Below are 21,403 nucleotides of genomic sequence, written 5' to 3' on the forward strand. Positions count from 1 at the left end.
TAGGGCATTCTTTATCGGGTGAGTCACGGTTCACCCCGGATCCCCCTCAGTCGGGCTCAGATGTCTGATCCCCCTTGGTCGGGCTCAGATTCCTTTTAATGCAATGTTCATAACTTAACACAAACTTGCTCTAACCAAAAACATTTAGCTGATCTCCCTCTGCCGGGCTCGGATCAACTTTCTATACAATTTCATCAACGATCAAAGACTTTTGAATGTGCACTGGGTATTTGCTTGACCTGTTGCAGGATCACTCCGATTTCACAATTCTTTATCACTCTTCACATTTGCCACCTTGCAGCTGGATACCCAACAGAGACTTTCAAATGAGCACCCACGTGGTGCCGGACCACTGTTCACGGTATTGTATCTTGGCTTCAAAGTTCAATCACTCACCCGCTGATTAATTCGGTTTGCGTCGCTTGCCACATACGTTGCATACACTTCAGCGGTCATTTTACAATATTGCTGCTTGCAACCTTGGTTTCAACACAGACCGGTCTGGTATTAGTCTCCCCAATTTACCAGCTGAGCTGACTTCACTGGTGCTGCTTTGTTGTAGGAGCCAAGGGCCGTAACACATCGGCAAACAATTCTCCCCACCTTGACTATCGATGCAGGAGAGCCCCGGGTACCTCCAACACACACTAAAGCGTTCAGCCTCAATTCCTGGTCTTACGTTTCCTATTCTCAAAGGTTCCTGAAAGTAACAGTCTTTTGTTGAAAAGGACAAGGGAACCTCCCTCCTTGCTATCCTCTGTTTTTTTGCAGTCTTTCGCATTGTATTAAACTGCCATCTTTGATCCGCTGCTCCCTCGTGTGCTTTGCCTTGCTCATAGTGTGCTTTCGTGCTCCGGCTTTTATCCAAGTGGGGAAGTGTGATGGAAGTCAGGTGTGTGTGTAATGGTCAGTGATTGCCTGACCCTGCATGACCATTGTAGTGGGACATGTCAGGTATATGGTTCAGGTGTTAGTCCGTTTTCTCTCACAGTGAGCTGATCGTGAGACAGTGTGTGTTGAGAAAGGGGTGGGGGGGTTGAGTTCCTAAGTATCCTACCTGGTAGGATGGGGGAAAATGTGTTACAGGGAAGGGGATACTGCGTCTCGCCATCCGGTGTCCCACTTTCACTCCTTGAGGAACCCTCCCCCAGGTGATCCTCCCGCACTGGTCCACCCCCAGGAACTGGATCCAAAAGCGATGGCCGTGTCCTGGCCACCTGGATAACAGAGCCCCGGGGACTAGCGGGTGAGACACCTTCAGGTTTCTCACAGTACACACAAGAGCATGAAGGTATCACTCAAGCAATGCTGCGACTATGCAGAGAACAAATTCTTGTGGGACACCACAGATCTAAGGAGTAAAATTAGCTGTTTGGCATGCCTGCAAACAGTGAAGCAGTAGTTCATAACATAGGATAATCAGAAGATTGCTGACAAATGTATTCATACCAGATGGGGCAACGTTGAGAATCTAATGAAATGGTTGTGAACAGAGATTGTATTTTGGTATTCATTTATAAAGCACGCATCAGCCCAGGGACATCATGGTGCTGTTACAGGAATCTTGGGCATATGATACATGGTGAATACAGGAATCTAGGCATAGGACATAAGCATATACATGCAGTTATCGTTGCCATGAGATAGTACACAAAACATAATGATCTTATTTGAATAGCAATGTTTTGAGTGTTGTGAGAAACCTGAAGGTGTCTCCCAACTAGATACAGGGAATCTGTCAACCAAGTGGCCAGGAAGGACATGGCCATCACTGTTGGATACAGTTCCTGGATGTGGACCAGTGAGGGAGGATCACCTCGATGGGGGGTCCTTGGTGAGTGGGACACCAGCGGGTGAGACGTGGTATCCCCCTTCTTTCCACACATTTTCCCCATCCTACCACGTAGGATATTCCAAACACACTGCCCCCCCCCTTTTCCGACAAACACTTTCGCACAACATGAAAGAAAAGAGACTAACACCCTAGCCGTTTACCTGACATGTCCCAATACAAGGGTCCGACAAAGTCAGGCAACTGACCAGAATCGCACACCCGACGGCCCTTTCCCTTCCCCCACTGGGATAAAATGTGTAGCATGAAAGCACAGGACGAGCAAGGCAGACCACACAACGCGAGAGCTAACTCAGCACGAACTTCAAGAGGAGGCACAAGACAGCGAATACAGAGAGGGTGACAAAGAGAGAAGTGACCTTGCCCTTTCCGATCAAGACCCGTGAAACCTCCGCAGACGGAAACATAAGACTAGGGAACAAAGAGCAGCGTGTGTTGCAGCAGATGTCAATGGTACACAAGACCCTCCTCTGCCGATAACCAAGCTAGGGAGAGGAGCTGGTCTCTGTGGTACCAACCTTGACTCAAAGGAGAGGAAAGCCAATCGGTTCATCACAGCGGGTGAGTCGAGGGGAGAGTCGAAAAGAAACTGAGCAGTGATGAAAGAAAAGTAGCAAGCAGCTAATTTGAACTTTGTGATGTTTGAACAAACTATTGAGAAAGAGGGGGAAAAGCAGCAACAGAGGCATCCGGCACCACGTGGGTGCTCACACAGGAACCTCTGTGCGATTACCCAATGGTAGAGACTACCGTGACGAGAAGGCCTTGTGAAGAGGCGAACAGAGGTCAAAGAGGTCATACAGGGGTCTTGTAACATCCTCTGTACCTTTGAAAGTCTTTGACCGACAGATGATTGTAAAAGCTAAGGGAAATTAATCCTGCACAGTGAAAATTAGTCCTTGAGCAGTGTGTTGACAGGAATGAACCTGACCGGGGGAGGGGGGATGGGGGGGAATGTCCACAGTGAATTGTTTGAAAAGACATTAAGACTTGTGAATGCAAGAAAAGCCACTGTGAGCCCTTAGGAGGGAGGCTAGCGCTTGAAAAGGAGTCTGAACCCAGACGAGGGGGACCCAGGGGTGAAACCATCACCCAAAGTATATGTAGAGGCGAACTTTGTGTTTGTTTGTTGAATGCATCAGGCCCTCAAAGGCAAGAGACTTATTAAAAAGAGACTTGGCTATCGAAGAACCAGATAGCTGATACAGGTGCTGGGAAGGCTCAAGTGTGTGCTGTGCTCAGGAGATCAACCTTGTCCCATGCTGAAAACGTTGGGAAGGGAGACCCCCTGGCAATCACATCCCGATTTATCATTTGGAACACTTCTTTCTTTATTGAAACCCTATACCACACTTTTTCTGTGAGTAGTTGTAAGGAATTGGGAATAGTTTCTTTGTAGTATAGGCCTTTTTATTTTGACAACGCCACAAGGACTGCCTTATTTTTCATTTAATGGTCAAAGCTTGCTCCCACCTTAAATTTAGGTTTAGATTAGGCGTTTTTCCACCCTGCATTTACAGTTTAATAAACACCATTGAACTGTGATAACTTGTGTCCATCTTTACTGTTTCCACCATGAGTTCCTTACAGTGCTTTGGGGAAGGGTCCATGGGGGGTTCAGCTCTGAGCGATGGGGGCAGAGAGTTGCAATATATGGTTGCTATAAACGGGAAGCTAGCTCCACCTGCTTTGGTGCGTTTGACTTTTGGTGACAGTAATCTGTCGGTATATGGTGTTCTGATGGGCCTTGAGGAGTGGGCTCTATATATTTTCTGGGAGAGAAGGCAGGGCAGAGTTAGCGAGGCACTTGTGAGTAATGGCTAGTGTTTTCAACAGGACTCTTTCTCGGATGGGTAGCCAGTGGACTTCTCTTCTTGTTATCGTGATGTGTTCCCTTATAGGGATTCCAAGAGCTGCCCGGAGTGCCTTATTTTGGATGACAGAGTTTTTGGAGGTTTTTAGAGGTGGAGCGAGAGAACAGCCCATTGCAGTAATCTAGCCTATAACAGCTCTAGCTATGGTTAGGCAACTTGCTGTGGAGAGGAACGGTTTTGCTGCATTCAGTAGTTTGGTGGAGTAGGCTGCAGATGAGGCGATGGTGCTGACTTGTCAGGACATAGAGTGGGTGGCGTCTAGGTATACTCCTAAAGTCTTGACAGCGGGAGAGACCGGGATTTGTATGTTCTCCATCATGCATGTGGAGTATTGGTTGGTGAGTTTTTTGAGTGTCACCAGAGGTCCCATTAGCAGCATTTCGGTTTTGTCCCCATTGAGGCATAGGCCGTTTGCTGCCATCCAGGTCTGGATGATGTCATAGGCTGTGTTGAGTGCCTTGGAGTCTTCTACGTAGATACCTGTTATGGTGAGGACTTGGGCGTCATCCGCGTAGTTGTTATAGGTTATACCGCTGGAGTCTAGGATATTAAAGAGTGGTCTGGTGAAGATGTTGTATAACGTAGGAGAGATGCATGAGCCTGTGGGAGTCCGCACAGAATGGAGGCGGGGGGCGCTCATGTTTTCAGCAAACACTCATTTTTCTACCCTCTAGGAATGAGGCAATCCAGGTTGTTGCCTCGTGCGAGAAGAGGGCTGATGTGGTAAGGTGGTTGCTGAATATTTTATGGTGCACTACGCTAGGTCAAAGGTGGAGCAGGGCAGGTTTGCCATTGTCCCAAATTTCATCCATCTGATTTTTTTGATCTAATAGCGCCTATTCTGTGCAATGGCATGGTCGGAATCCAGATTGGAGTAGGCCTAGTATGTGGTTTTCTTCTAGGAAGTGTTGAATCTGAAGGTAGGCTGCTCTGTACAGGATTTGTAGGAGAAAAGGGACTGTGATGATGGGTCTGTAGTTGTTGGGAGCTGAGGGGTCTAGAGAGGATTTCTTTAGGAATGGGAGTAGCCAGGCTTCTTTGAGACATGATGGCACCAGTCCTGAGGCAAACAAGGCGTTGATGAAGGCAGTGAGGAAGGGGGCTAGGATGTCAGTACATTCCTTAATAATTGTGGCAGGGCATACATCGCCTTTGCATTTTGAGGGCTTGAGATTTCTTAGAATGGAGTTTACATCTAATTCTGAGATGTCCTTGAAGGAGAAAGTAGGTATATTTTAGGAGGATGTGTTGGGGCAGGGGCTGTGTGGCGAACGCAGTCTATTTTGGTTAGTGCATGTTTTATTATTCACCAAGTCCATTTTGCTCCTCATGGCGGTTTAAATATGGGTGCACCATGTTTCATCTTTGATGAAAGATTGAGGGGTGAGGACTGGGGTCTCAAATTTCCTGAATGTAGAGAAAATGTCCCTGATGTCTGATTTGGCATTTGCGCTCCAAGTATTGAAGAGTATTTGGCTGACATGATTGCCCGTTTGTAGATTCTGGATGCTTTGGCGAATTTCCTTTTAGCTGGGTCAGTGTTTTTTTTGTTTATCCAAACCGACTGGGCTTCCTCTTTTTTGTTTCGTAGTTAGAGTATCTTAGGGGTGTAGCACGGGTTGGTGTGCTTGATGGGTTGCGCATTCCTTGCTATGAGGGGGGAAATTGTGTCGACAGCCTGCTTCAGCATGGTGTTGTATAGGACTGAGTGTGTTAGTATACTTGGAAAGGGGCAGTTTGAATTCTGGAATGTCTAGGAAGGAGATGAGGTTGTCTTTTTTTCACTTTGTGGTGCTGCGTGCAAGTGGTGGTGGTAGTGAAGTGGGAGCGAGGTTGCGTTTCTTGGGATGAGGGATGGAGAATTGGAGAAGTGAAGGTTATAGTGAACTGGGTATGGGGCGTTGGATGTGATGAGGACTGTTGAGGTCCGATATCCAGCCCAGATGGCGGCCTTTGTAATGTGTGGGGCTGGTGATGCGATGTGTGAATCCTAGGGTGTCTTATGCTTCGGCAAGGGTTTTGACTTGCGTGTCTTCAGGTGTCACGACTCAAGGTCCACGTAGATTAGTTATACCTCCGTCCCCAAGTACCAGTCAAAGAGATAGGAGGAACTCGCTGACCAGTTATTGAGGCCACAGGTGGCAGGAACAGGAGCACCGGGTCCCCAGGTATCTGAAATGGAAACAGGTAGGTTATACAACAAACTGCTGGTTACACACTTCTAGGCAGAAATTATTATGTTTGTGCAACAGGACACCTACTGGTTGGAGGTCTGGGGAGTGGTAGTAGGAAGGAGATGAAACAGGATCCTTGCTCATCCCCCCAGTAATGTGCATAGTGTTCCCTCAGTAAGGTACAAAGTAGCAGCTGTAAGGGGCCAGTGGAAGTGGTCCCTAGTAACAGCAGGGACTTACTGGGTTGCCACCGTAATCCAAGGTTGAACGGGGGAGAGTCCCCACCACATGGTAAAAACCCAACGTGGTTCAATGAAGGGTAAACCAAGAGAGATTCAATAGCAAAAGTCTGTGGTAAAAACCAGGTAAACAAGTAGGATGCGCTGTTGCCAAATGAAATTAAAAAGGCAGTCCGATAACAGAGCCGAGGTAGAAGCAGTTTGGGTTAGCAATCAGGACAGATCGCTGTAACCAGAAGGGATTGACAAGAGGCAGTCTGTGAAACAAAAACAAGAGTCTGAATCCAGGAAGTAAGCAAAGTCGGGATCACGAAATGCTGCATGCCAGAATATTCACAGCTGAGAAGCGCTGTGTAGCTCCTTTGGTGTCCATTTATGTTGTTGCCATCGTTTCCGGATCACGTGAGCGTGATGGTCACTGCCACTGTTGATGCGGCCATCACCGCCACAGAATCTAAGTTTGTTTAACGTGGGACACCTTGTAGGTGGTTTGGAGCGGCAACGTGCTAGTTGGCACCCTTCTGCTGCTGGACAGGAACTACTTGAGCCCCGTGAGTGGAGGTGCCCTGGGGTGTTGGATGCATGTAGGGTGAGTGCTGGAGGGATGAATGCATGACATCAGGGTCATTGATGCCTAGGTTCAGGTCGCCTAGTAGGATGATTTTGGAGAAGTTCTTAAGATTGTCATTGAGGAGATGGAGGTTTTCCTGGAAGCTGGATACGGGGCCAGGGGCGGTAGATGTGGTGAGTGATGGTGCAGGTGGGCCATATGGCTAGCTTGAGATGTAAAATGTTTTCATTACCATCTAGGAAGGAGTTGATTTTGCGGAAGGGAATGGTCTCCTTGGCTATGAGAGCTACCCCTCCACCTCTGGCATTGTGGCGGTCCTGTCGATAGATAGTGTAGCCAATTGGGAGGGCTAGCGATAGTGCAGGGCCAGAGGCATCCTGGATTCAAGTTTCAGAAATAGCTAGGGCATCCAGGTTGTGGGAGGTGAGCAGGTCATTAATGTCCAGGACATGGGCTGGGAGGGAGCGGGCATCGATCAGCGCATAATTAACGGGTGGCGTGGCGCGACTCTGGTGCATGTGTTTGGGTGTGGAGGAGTGTACAAAAACTTGGGCTGTGGATGTAGATGAGGCAGCAGCAATTGGCCTCTGGGCTGTAGGAGTAGCAACATTTTGACACTGTGCTGTAGGAGTAACAACATTTGGCATAGCAGAATGGGTGGTAGGAATTACAGCATTTGGCGTAGCACACTGGTCTGTATGCATAACAGTATTTGGCAAAGCATGTAGGGCTATAGGAGTAATACCATTTGGCATTGCGCACTGGGTTATGGGGGTAGCAGCATTTGGCATAGCACATTGGGCGGTAGGAATATCAACGTTTTGCATCGCATACTGAGCAGTATGAGAAACAACATTTGGCAAACCACACTGTGCGGTAGGAGTATCAGAATTTAGCATGGCACAGTGTGCTGTAGGATTGACAGCATTTGGCGTAGCAGGAATATCAACATTTAACATACCGCACTGGGAATGTTTTGGCCAAATGTGGTATGGTATTTGCAGGCTTGTGCTGATAACTGTAAATACGTTAGATACTTAGGTGCAAGTATGTGGCATGAAGTTTAGTAATGTCTACAAGTTGCCTGTGATGAGTCTTAAAATAGGGTAATTTGGAGATGAGAGTAAGCAGGCTGCAAATCTTCCATCATTTGTGTAGGAAGGCATGCAGCCGTATACTCACATCTTGAACAATGGGGTGACCTAGTGTAGGATGGGTTTAAGTAGTGATTAGGGGACTTTCATGAAAGGGGATATGGACAGCCGACAGGGACTGGTTAATCATACCTAAAAACATTGTGTGGTTTTAGATTTCAAATCCCATCTTAATTGGGGCAGCCCTAGAATTGCAAGTGGAATGGTGAGGTCATGCGGATGGGTGAGACGTGGTAAGTCAGAATCGGGAGACAGAGAAGTTGGCATTTTGGGTAAAGTAGTTCTTTATTTGAACACTGCACACCTAAGCATCTATGTTTCTCTGCCCTACCCTTAAAGAAAATGAAAGGGTCTCGGAGTGCACATCAGGTTGTCCTACAAATTAATCAAACTCCACCATCCAGAAACCTGTTCTGACCCGATTTCCCCCCGACCCCATCACTGTAAACTAAAAAGAGCCTACATTTAACAAAGAGGTACAATAAGGACGTTTGCCCAAACAAACGAATGGTGGCTTGTTTCTGAACCCCACCATGATGTTCATCAGAAAGGGGCTTCTTGCCGTGTCGCAGAGTTCAAATAAAGGCAACAAATATCTCTTCCACCTTCACTTTGGGGTCAGATGTTTGCTCCCCTGCCTTGGGGTTTGCTTGCTCTCAACTAGTCTTGCATAGGGTTTCTCTCACAATGCCTTTGGGTCAGGTTTCTGACACCTTGGGGATTTGCTTTCTTGCAACCTGCCTTGGGGTCTCGATTGGCCTTTCTGTCCTCCCGGCTACTTGGAGCAACCCACATACCTTCTGTCTCTGTGTGGTGCTCCTTTCTGGCAAGCGTTCACATAAGCAGACACTGTTTCTTCCTTCTGGCTTTCTCAAATGGTTCTGCATATTTTGGAGCTGGCGCTCTCTTCCCGCAGTCTTCCTATGGGGCTGCGGCGTCTGGTCAGCATTGCAGCACTCATTCAGCACTCCGGCCTTCTCCACTGCAGGAGATTATCGTGGCCCAAGCTTTTCTGGTCCTGGTGCCAGCAGGATTGTCAAGCGTTTCGCAGGCTTGGTCGTGATTCAATGCACCGCACCAGGAGTGGGCTCACTTCCCTTTGCCACACTCCCCAGGAGGAGGTCTCTCCTCCTCTGCAACTCCACTGGCTTCAATCTTCCTCAGGTCCAATTCCAGCTATTTGTGTAGGTAAATAGAAGTTATTATACATGTTAACCCACATATAAGAAACAAAACTATTCTCTTTTGGAGACATGAGGATAATGCACATGACTGTTTAGGGATTGCCTGTCCAAGGAGGGGTGGGAGGTCACCCCCAGTTGGATCCCGCTTGCCCCGTCTCCTAGGAGTTAAGCTCATCAGGCTCATTTCCCTAGTCCCAAAGTGAGTGGTTCCCCCTTGGGTAGAGGGCACCAATTCCCTGGATTTGTCAAAGAGGTCGGAGCATAACGATTTGACGGGAGGGGGAATAGGAAACGAAGATCACATCCAGGGAGGTTGGGCATGGAAAGTAGATGGTACAGTCTGATGGTTCAACTCAGACTTAAAAGCCTTACGTAGCTTCAAAAGAAATGCTGAAGTTGTGTGGAAAAGAACACCTACTGTCCTAAATAAGGAAACGTTTTTAACCACTGCCAACACTTAAAAAAGCAGCTATAATTAATACTAAAAGAGAAATTTATAACGACAGAATTCCAAACGTCAAATCAGGATCTAAAGAACTTATTACTATCCCAAGGATACTGGAAACCCCAGTTTTACCTACAGAGTCTTGCACCAAAGACACAATATAATAAAGCTCTTTTACAATTCAAAATGGAGGCTAAAAAACAGTCTTCCTATAAACAACAATTTTAATAAGCACCATGAGCCACAGCCTACTGTGTCAGCCATTCCAATTTTCTCCACTCGCGTCTAAAGAAGCAGAAGACATAACTAGCTTGAAACCATCCAGATGCCAGGGGGGACCTCTATCCAGCAACGGCTATCAAAGAAGGAGCTAAGGATTTCATGCCTTTCATCTCAGCCCTGATCAAAGCATCCTTTGAAACCTGCACATAATCTCAAGGAGGCATCGGTCATGCCTCTCCTCAAAAAACCTAACCTAAATCCAAACACTCCCTCCAATTACAGACCTATAGCCACACTGAACATCACTGATAGAGCAGCATACCTACAAATACAAAAGCACCTAGAAGACAACAATCTTTCAGGCTTACGTCAATCCGGTTTTAGACCAAGAAATGGCACGGAAACAGCCCTCCTTGATCTGAAGATTCAAATGGACAAATCAAAAGACAAAGGAAATCTTGCCATCCTCCTACTGTTGGACCCCTCAGATGCTTTTGGTCTTGTGGACCACCAGATCCTTTCCAAACATCTAATCACTGGAGCCCCCTTTTCTCATAACGCAGCAACCTGGACTGAATTGTTTCTTGCAAACAGAACCATGAGGGGTTTTGCTCCGTCCGCATCGGCCAAACTAGCACCAATCCTCCTGCGGAGTCCCATAGGGTTCTTGGGTTTCGCCTACCCTATACAATATATTTATGAAGCTCCTCTTGGACCACCCCGACGGATTGGGTGTCACCTATGCTAACTATGCAGATGACACCCAAGTCCTCATCTTTCTCACGGGTTGCTAGGACGACTCCAAAATTCTAAATGAAATCCATCTGCAGATCGCGGCCTGGCTCTCAACTGCGTCTTCTAAAGTTAGATAAACTCTATAAATCCTTTAACATTAATCACTAATGTATCCAGTGAGGTCAAACCTCTTGGTATCTATTTAGATTCCATTCTTTCCCTCAGTAGGCAAGTCAATGCTACTGCCTCAGCTACTACCTATACCACCAAGCTGATTAATGCCTGCAAACCTCATCTCTTCACCCAGAGCTGCATAACTTTAGCTAGAGCTTTGATACTATCCATGCTCGGCTATTGTAACACACTATATCTAGGTTCTAAGGTACGTAACCTTAACAAATTGCAAGTGCTTCAGAACAACGCACTCAGATCAGCCCTAAGTATCCCTCGATCTAGCCAGGTTTCTGAAATCAGACAACACAAAAACTGGCTCCCTGGGCGTGATAAAATTTCACTTCTAACACTAGGAATTACACACAAATGTCTCTCTAACACTGCATCAAAATAGCTGGTCGACAGATTCATCAAGAACCAATCTTCCAGACCAACCAGATCAAACAACTCCCACTGCCTTCACATTCTAAAGTACAAACTTCAAAAAGCGGGCGATTCCAGCTTTCTGGTGCTAGCTGCCAAGCTTTGGAATTCCCTTCCTAATGCACTCAAGAGCCGAACCTTCCGTCTGGACCTTCAGAAATAGAGTTAAAGAATGGCTCTTCGCCCAGAAACACTAATTCTGCTAAATCACCTCAAGGTCTTTATCTGCACCGATTTCGCGGACTTCCTGTTACTCGATGTTATGTATATCGAGCCGCTTCCTGGCATTATAACCAGACTCACACTCACTTCTGCATTCTGTATTGTCTGTTTTGTTTATCTGGTACTCACTGACACATGGTTATGTAACCTGTAACCTCTTATGTAAACTGTATCATCTGCGCCCATTTTGTTTATTGCGTCTGTAACCATTGTTTAAGGGCAAGCACCCATATACCTCAGGGTTGGGTGTGCTCTATAAATAAACTAAACCATGTTTAATTAAGGGGCTAAAGTCTGGAAAATTGGGAGGGCTTGTAAAGGGGGTCTGTTGAGAATGATGCTGTCACCACCTCTTTCTTTGGGGAAAACAGGGTGCATGTAAGTTACATTTTCTGCATAGAGGGCTGTGGTATGGAGAGGTGTGGGTGCTTTGGTATCTTGTATGAATCCGTGATTTGATGCAGGTGAAAAAATAGAAGAGAAAGTAGGAGCCAAAGTGGCCAGTGAAAGCGAGGTATTAACGCGTCAGATCGGTCCCGACACACCTGAATATACTGAAACAATTGTCTCAGGCCAAATTATGGATGTTCACACAACACACAAAAAACGGGCTTTGTGGGATAAGACGCTCTGGAAGAAAGTGACAGTGCTACATGTTGTTGCTGTGGGGCAAGGGTGGCAAGGAAAGAGATGCTCCCAAGAAAAAGAGCTAGTAGGCGGATGGCAGTAGAGGGCAGTGTCCAAATTAATTTTCCCTTTTGTAACGTTGGGTAGACTATGATGTAAATGCTACAACAAGAGCATCTCTCCAGAGGTTGTTGCCAACCAAGGGAACAGTAGCTTTTGAACTTTTTTAAAAAGCGGCTTGTAATGGAATACTAGAACAGTTGAATGACTGCCTAAATGTTCACTGCTGCATGTACGCACATGCTCTTTGCAATCTCTTTGGAACCCAAGCAGGGGAGTGCTTACCGTCACTTGATTTATTGGCATAATAAATAGCTCATTAAATTATTACCATAAGACCATTACAAATGGGGCAGTTTCCAGAAGAAGGGTGTTTTGTTTGTTTGTTTTATTACTTGTATTGCGCACCAGACCCGTGGGTATCAGGGCGCACTGCATAAGACAACTTACAGCTTAGTTACAAATCAGTATACACACATCCAAAATACAGCTCAGTTACACATCAAAACCAAAATCAACTATGTAAGGTTATTAAGGATAGAGGTTGTATGGTATATCACCTAAAGATGCAGATAATATACGATAATATATACAAAGTGGTAGAGGGAAAAAATGAGCCTGACGAGGTCTAAAGAAAGCTGGACGGATTGTGAGTCTTTGAGCCATTTTATGAGGTTCTGATGGAATAGTAGGTAGGATTGATCTACTCGCATAGGAGAGGGTAAGGAATTCCAGAGTTGAGCTGCCTTGACTGGGAAACTGCGTCCCCAGACTCCGGAGAGTTTAAATCTTGGGACTAAGGCAGTTGGTGCTCGATAATCTGGTCTGGTGAGTCTTGTAGAGGTTTTTCTGGTGAGTCTCTCTGAGAGATAACAGGGTGCAGTGTTATTTAATTTAGACATTTATACGTGAGAGGCCACTTTCAACTGGATTTTATCGTGTGTTGAAAGCCAATTTTTTGATCTTCTAGTTTCAGAGATATGATCTCTCCTAGGAATTCCGAGTGCTGCTTTAAGAGCATTATTCTGAAGGAATTGGATCTTGATAGTTTCCTTATTGGCCCCAACTTTGACAGAATAAGTGCTCTGGACAGGGTAATGCAACTATTGTTAGACAAGAAGGGTTTACCTGCTCTGATCAATTTGCAGGTATGTGCCGTGGCAGATGCCATTGCATTGACCCGTTTAGTGAAGGAGAGGGTAGAGTCCAGGTAGAAACCCAAGGTTTTGACGTCATTAGCGACCGTGATTTGGTTATTGTCAATGTTGAATGTAGAATATTTGGGTCCCAGTTTAAGGGGGGGCCCAGGATGATCTCAGTCCTATCATTCAGGCACAGTCCATGGGTAGCCATCCATGCCTGGATGATGAGATATACCTTGCTCACCAAGGCCAAATCCTTGTCATAATCACCAGTAAGTGCTAGGAGAATCTGAGTATCATCTGCATAGTTGGTGTAGGTGATACCAAGATGGTCCAGATCATCGAAAAGGGGCTTTGTGAAAATGTTGTATAAGGTAGGTGAGACGCATGAACCATGGGGCACTCCGCAAGTGATGGGTATGGGGTCCGCAACCGCAGTGGGGGAGATTATTTATAAAAGATTCTATCCATACTATAGCTTCTTTAGAAAAGTGATCCGCCGAATCCAGATGGCTGCAAAGGACCCCGTGATCCATAAGGTCGAATGCAGCCGATAGGTCCAAGAAAAGGAGTAGGGCCGATTTCCCCTTATCCCTGAGCTCGTCAATCTGGGATTTTAGGTCTATTAAAGCTGTTTCAGTCCCATGCTGGGGCCGAAAACCTGACTGGCGAGCACCTAGCAAAAGGTTGGATGACAGATGTTTCTGTATTTGTAAGTAGGCCATATTGTCTAATTTTCAGAAGAAAGGGCACTGTTGTGATCGGTTGGCAGTTGGTAGGGATGGCAGGGTCTAGCGTCTGTTTTTTAAGTAGTGGGAGCACCCAAGATTCTTTGAGGTTGCTTGGTATAGTGCCTGAGGAGAATGACGCGTTAATAAGTTTCCACATAATGGGGGCCAAATCTCTGGCTGCATCCTTTATCAGTTGGGCAGGGCATTGATCTCCCTGACAATTAGAAGGTTAAAGCAATAGTATACTTTTTTCAGTCTCAATGATAGAGACTTTGGAAAACTTAAAACGGGGTGCAAGCAGTATTTTTAGGTAGTGTGGGAGAGATTTTAGGGGTAGTAGTTGGGGTTAGTGACACTTTTTTCTTGGCAATTTTGGCTTGTGGAGTCGCGACTTTGTTGGCTAATGCTTGCAATATGTTGGAACACCAAGGTCTATCTTTTACACAATTGTCAGGTACAGGGATAGGAGCTTCTAATTCCTTCAAGATAACTAAAAGTTCCTTCATACTCGAGATGTATTGTGATATTCTGGTTTTATAGGTTTCGCGTTTGGCTAAAATTATTTCACTTTTGTATAGGGCAGTTATAGTACTGAGGTTGATTTTTTTTTCCTCGGAAGGTAGTAGTCTCCAAGATGCCTCGCATTGTCTTTTTTTCCAGGCGTAATGTTTTCAGGTGTGGTGAGTACCATGAGTTAAAGGTGGGCTTTGGGCTTGCTTAGTCTCATTTTGAATGGCGCGATTGAATCAAGTGAAGTGGAAATCATTTTATTGTACTCATTTACAAAGGCCTCATGGCCCAAGTTTTCCGGCAGAGAGTTGAGAGTGGTAAGAATCAAAGGGAGTAAGTTATCAGAGGTAATGTTCTTTTTATTTCTTGTTGGTATAGGCAGAGCCAGCTGGGTGGGAATGGAGGTTGGTCTATTAGTTGCTAGAGAAAATGTCTCCCTTTGTTGTGGGTAGGGTGGTGTACTCTCTGGGTAAGGCCAAGTTCAGTCAAAATATTGGCTATTCTCGAGGCGTGTAGGTCTTTAGGGTCATTGAAGCCTAAGTTAATGTCCCCTGGTAAATAGACTTGGGAGGAGTTTTAAATTGTTGGACAGGGTGGTGGAAATGTCCTCATGGCATTAAACGTGCCATGATCTAGCAAGGTCAACAGCACTGGCAGGGTACCAGATGTGCAGCTCTGTGTGGACAACTTGCAGCTAGCAGATGTTGTAATGCTGGGATTAGCCTTCACAGTTCAGGAAGAGGTCCTCCAATATTTTCCTAGGGTGCCCAAAATCCCAATAAATCTGGACCCACACATTCCTTGCCCTGCACTTAGCTACAAAACACAACGGCTCTTGGCCAGACTAGTAAAAGGTGTAGTTGTGTGCTCAAGATTCTTCCCAGGAGCCATGGACTTTCATACTCTTAACAGCTTTAGTTATTAAACCGAGTCTTCCTGCCTTTTTCCTAACTCTGGCATACTTTTATGAATCTTTCCTTATCCTTAGGCTAATTCCCATCTACTTTTAAAATTACAAATCTCATTCGAACTGACAGGGAAGCTCCCACGGCACTTGGACGGGTGACATCGGATAGACTGAACCACTGGTGACACCCATGGAGACTGAGTCAACTATCCCAGCCAATCCGACCACATCTTGACCTGCCCCTTAACTGCTACCAGGTACCATAGTGCTATGGAATTGTCGAGATATTGGCAATCACCACACTAGCGGAGTTGTGGACAATGGCAGGTGCACTGGCCACAGGAATATGAAGGGAGGACAGGTTGGGCCGTGAGGGGGCGGGTGGAAATGGGGGCCAGATGTGAAAGGGACCTGAATGCCAGACAGGCCCAGATCAGGACAGAGGCGCATCAGGGGAAACTACGCAAGCCAAGCGCCTCAATTCAGGATAGAGATGCCAACTAACCAAGTCCACTAACAATTTCCCCCTCTGCACACACCTCTCAAACTCCAAACCAAACGACCACAAACCTACAGCACAACAGTACACGACGACTACCGGCCGCAAACACCCCAGGCTCAGCCAACTGACCCACCGGGCTGAGGCCGCCAACAGCACATCTCTGCTCTCTTGCACTTTTCCTGCTTCCTCCCACTAACTCACCCTCCCTTCCTCTTTCAGAGCCGCCAGTGCGCCATGGGATCACTCTGTGGTGATAATGTTAAAGGACATTTGTACCGCGCACTAACATTCCTCTTCTTAAAAAGCCTTCTTTAAAACTTGATCAGCCTTCTAACTTTCTCTCCATTTCACTTCTTCTGTATCTATCTAAATTGCTTGAGCGTCTTGTCCGCTCCCAACTTATTACAAATTAAAATCTGTTCAATCTACTTCCCTCACATCAGTCTGGTTTCTATCCAGTGTGCTCCACAGGAACTGCTCTATGCTCGGTTCGTAACTCGATTCTACACGCCCGACACTTTAAACACTCCTATCCTTGTCTTACTTGATTCTATCGCCTCATTTGAAACTGTGGCCACTGTAAGGAAGGCATGGTATCAAGAATAGACTGACTAGTGATCACAGTTCAAGGGTGTTTATTAAACTGCATAGGTAGGGTGGAAAAACGACTAATCTAAAACTAAACCTAAGATGGGAGCAAGCTACGACTATCAAATAAAAAATAAGGCAGTCCTGCAACTCTTGGTACGATTCTGATCTCGTCACCCTTAAACGCAAATGTAGGGTGGGTGAGAGGAAATGGCAGGCTTTAAAGCAGGCTGACAAATTGGCCTGCCGCCTGCTTCAAAGGCAATACCGGCTCTCTATCCACACTAAGAAGCAAGCTCACATCCAAGCCTGCATCTCAGTGGCATCTAACAACTCGGCAGAACTTTTCAAAATCTGCAACGAGCTGGTGAATCCTGCAGCAGTCTCCTTCTCCTGTTCCCTGCCAGGCACCCTGCAAGGCCCTAGCCTCATGTTATCTCTAAAACCCAGGACATCCTGTCCACCCTCTCAACATCCCCTCCTCTCCTAGCGTTTCTGCTACCTCTGGCCCCCTTGCTGCCGCCTCACCTCCCTCCTTCTCTTCCCGTCCTCTCTTCTCCCCTGACGAGATTACTAGACAAGTCCGATCTATGAAAGTCTCATCAAAACAGGCTCTTCCCAGTTCGTCCAAAACCATCAAGGGTGTACACTAAATTGTTCGTTTACAATTGTTTGAATGAACAATTGACCAATTTGAAAGATGGTTTTGGGTTCGGTGAGGGGTTGCGGGGGGGTTTCCCCGCATATATTTGTTACAATTGACCTTCACAATTCGGTCAATTGTGAAAAGGTCAATCTTAATTCGAACAGTTGTAAAATGAACAATTCATATACAACCCCATCAAGGACCATATTGACACCCTCGCTCCTGCCCTGGATGACTTCTGCCACAACTCCTACGCCACTGCAGCCTTCCCCCTCCCCTCTAAAGCACTCCCTTGTGCACCCTCTTCTCAAAAACCCACCGTTGACCCCTCCTGCCCAGCTAACTATCGCCTGATCTCCATCACTCCTTTCCTAGGCAAACTCCTGGAAAAGTTGGCCATCTCCCAGCTTAACCTACACACCGACTCTGCTGGATGCCTCCATGACCATCAGTCTGGCTTCAGAGTTGCCAGAAGCACAGACACTGCTCTCCTGAACATCCATGAAGACCTGCTCTCTAATCTTGATTCTAATCTCAACTCTGTCCTCACCCTACTCCATCTCTCTTCTGCCTTTGATACGGTCAGCCATGACATCCTGCACAACTGACTCCATGATAACCTGAATATCACTGACCAGGTCATGGCCTGGCTGACTTCTTTCTTCTCTGATCGACCCTCCCAGGACTAACTTGGATCCTTCCTATCCTCTACCTCACTCTCTACTTGTGGTGTTCCCCAGGGATCTAACCTCTCTCCCTTGCTTTTCATCAAATACCTGGCACCCCTTGCCCACTGCTTTGAGGTTCTCTGCTCCAACTTTCAATGCTATGCGGATGACACACTGCTCATTTTCAGGCTTCCCTCTTCGACCTCTGCTCCCTCTCTCCTCTTTGACTGCAATCCAGAAGTGTTGTGCTGCCATCGACCTCTGCCTTAATGCCAGTAAGACAAAGATCCTCCGCATCGACACTCCTGCACCTTCCTTTCCTGTGACTCTCTGGTCGGCCTCCCTTGGCCATTTCCCCACTCCAACCTGTGAGGCTAAGAACCTTGGGGTCATCTTCAACTTCACATTCGCCTTCTCTCCTCACATCTCCAATGTCTCTACCAACTGCACCTCCTCAGGGGTATTCTTCCTTCTCTCCTTCCTGCAGAAGCTCACTGTCTCTAGAGCTCTGGTTCTCGCTAGGCTGGACTAGTGCAACAGCCTCTTTCTAAATCTGACTGCTACTACTCTTTGCCCTCTGCAACGCATCCAAAACAGGACTGAGATTTGTCACCGGCCTAAAACCCTAGGATCGTATCCCTCAAGCCCTATAATCTCTTCATTGGCTCTCAGTGGCTGCAAGGATTAAGGACAAGACCCTCTGCATTGCCCACAAGGCATTCTGGGGCTTGGGGCCTTCAACTTCAAAATACCTTCAACTCTCCCTTTGGAAATACCTTCTTATTCGAGCGCTTTGCTCCTCTACTTCCAACTCCCTCAGGGTAAGTCGCTTCTCCAAGCCACAAGTTGGTGGTAGATCTCTTTCCTCAGCTAGGGTCTCCCTCTGGAACAGCCTCCCTGTCGCTCTGAATCTTAAGGAGAACCATCTCCAGTTCCGGAAGCACCTCAAGACCTCCCTCTTTGTTTCTGCCTTCTCTCACTCCCCCCTGCTGATCTCTTCTGTTTCTGCACTGGGCACCTGGCTGCCCTCTGAATTTGGGCCCAGATCCCTGCCCACCTAGCTGCCTACCCGCACTGCCACCTGGCACCCGCTGCACTTGGGTCTGTATCTGCAGCCCTACAGTCCCCTTATCAGCACTTGACACCCGTTTTCTGCGCTTAATTCTTCCACTTGCCTCCTGCTGTCCGCACTTCCTTTTTTTAATGATCTCGTGTTCAGCACTTCCCATTCCTCTCCTTTCCCCTGCACTTCCCCCTTCCCTCTCCCGTGCACTTGCGTGTTCTCAATGTCACTGGGCCTAGTAAGATCATTGTTTTCCCCTACCTCGTCGCGCCCTGAAACACTCGTCTATTGGCGCGATATAAATAAAATATATCATATGTCATATTATATATCATATCCTAGTGGAGTCTTGTCAAATAAAAACGCCTATACTAAGAAAAACCTATTGCCAATCCTTACGGTAAATACAAAAGAGTGTGGGAGAGGGCTCAGAAGAAATGAAGTGTTTACACATAACTCAGGATGCTGCAGTCTGGGTCTCCCTTCCCCACGTTTTGAGCATAGGACAAGGTGGGACTCCGGAGCACAGCACACGTTCGAGCTTTCTCAGCACGAGACAGTTCCGTTTTTAACTAGCAGGATCTTCGAGGGCCAAGTCTCTTGCTCTGTAAAAAGTCTCTTGCCTTTGTGGGCCTGATGCATTAAAAATAACAATAGTTCCTTTCTGCTTGTATGTTGGGTGATGCTTTTTTATCCTTCTATCCACCTCTGTGGTAGTTGCGAATCTTCATGTCTTTTTAAACTGTTCAAGGTGGACAACCCTCTACCGGGTTCACTCTTGTCAACGCACTGTTCTTTGGGAGTTTAGACTTCGCCCCTTTCCAACTGCATCCCTCCTTCGGGTTCACTCTTGCCAATTTCACAGTTCATTCTACTTTCTTACGATGTGGGATTCACCTCCTTTATTCACGATCATCTGCCGGTCAAAGACTTGCGACTGTACAGAGGATTTTACCAGACCCTGTATGGCCACTTTGATCCTCTTCTCGCCTTTCCCAAGGCCTTCTGCTAATAGTAGTTTCAACAATCGGGTAATCACCCAGAGTTTCTCGAATGAGCACCCACGTGGTGCCCGGATCATCTGCAGCTGGCTTTCGCCAATTACATTAACAGTTCTTTGTACATTCTGCCATCAGCCGTTTGCTACTTTTGTTCAACACAGTTCGGTTTATCAGTTCTCCCCTCGACTCAGCGGCTGTGCTGAACCGCTTGGCTTTCTTCATATCGGGAGTCAAGGCCGGCACCACGGTAGCAGGTGTCTCCCTCAGTCCTGCTTATCAGTGTAGGCAAGCTCTGTGTACCATTTGAGATTTGATGAAACACACTTGGGCTATTGTTTGCGGTCTTACAGTTCCTTCTATGGAGGTCTCACGGGCCTTGGTCAGAAAGGCAAGGTCGCTTCTCTCCTTGTCACCCTCTATGTTCGCGCCATCTTTCTCCTCATCCTGAACTGCTGTGCCTGGAGAACAGTCTCATCGTGTGGTCTGCCTTGCTGTATGGTGCTCTACCTTTTATCCCTGTGGGGAAGAGAAAGGGCCATCAGATGTGTGTGATTATGGTCGATTGCCTGACACTTGTGTTGGGACACGTCAGGTTAACAGCTGTAGTGTTTGTCCGTCTTTCGTGATGTGCGAAAGTATTCGAGTTGGAAAAGGGGGGGTGGAGTGATTGTAGGATGGGGAAAAGGTGTTATAAGAGGGATACCGTGTCTTACCCGGCAAGTGTCCCACCTTCACTCCGCAAGGAACCCGCATCCAGGTGATCCTCCCTCACTGGTCAACCACCAGGATCTGGATCGAATAGCGATGGCCGTGTCCAAGCCACCAGAGGAAAGATCCTCGGGGACTAGTCAGGGAGACACCGTCAGGTTTCTCACACAACACTACTCTTTGTTCTGCACACTCCGCCCCTTAGACTTTCTGACACTGCTACTCAGTAGTTATCCTCCTACTTATCTAATCACTCATTCGTTGTTTCCTGGAAAGGATCTTCCTCTCAGTCCCACCCCCTTCTCTTTGGTGTCCCCCAGGGCTCTGTACTTAGTCCCCTCTTATTTTTTCTCTATACTTCCCCATTCTTGACCACGGGTTAGAGGTACATTTGTCGGCCAACAACAATCAAATCTTTATTTGTTGCTCATCTTTTACTGACTATTCACCAGCAACTCTCTGCTGGTCTTTTCCCCTATCAAATCATGCATGGCCTCCTGGTTTCCTCTGCTTACATCCCAACAAGACAAATTCTTTTTTTCCTGCTTCTGCCTCAATCGCCCCCTCCAATTTCTTTTCCTCCTCCTCTTCTTTCTGCAAGTCACCAAGCACGTAATCTCTTCATCAACAAATTGTCACTATAGTTCGCTTTTGTCAATTCTATCTTTTCAATATTTGAAAAATCTGCCAACTTTTGACCTTTTCTTCCACTAGGACACAGCTACAATCCATTGTTCTTTAATGGCTTAATTACTGTAGCTCCTAATACATTGGCCTACCCAACTACTCTATGCTCCCACTTCGCTCAATCCTTACCTATGCAATGCAGACTCTTTTCTGCTTCCCTTTGCATCTTCGATTTTCCCTCATCTTCTACATCCTTGCTGTCTTCCTATGAAACTAAGGTGTGAATTTCAGTTTCAAAATCTTGTCTTCAAAAGCATTGATACTCTGGCGCCCATTATTCCTGCTCCTTGGTCT

The 21,403-nt window shown here is 46.7% G+C and overlaps 1 protein-coding gene across 2 annotated transcripts in view; it reads right to left on the reverse strand.

Annotated features, from left to right (window-relative positions):
* Window positions 1-21,403, reverse strand: part of DIS3L2 (DIS3 like 3'-5' exoribonuclease 2) — a 2,640,663-nt gene that overhangs the window by 1,390,848 nt on the left and 1,228,412 nt on the right. The gene's annotated exons all lie outside the window — the stretch shown is intronic.

The sequence above is a fragment of the Ambystoma mexicanum genome, chromosome 10 (assembly GCF_040938575.1).
Source record: "Ambystoma mexicanum isolate Mex_15411 chromosome 10, UKY_AmexF1_1, whole genome shotgun sequence".
NCBI lineage: Eukaryota > Metazoa > Chordata > Amphibia > Caudata > Ambystomatidae > Ambystoma > Ambystoma mexicanum.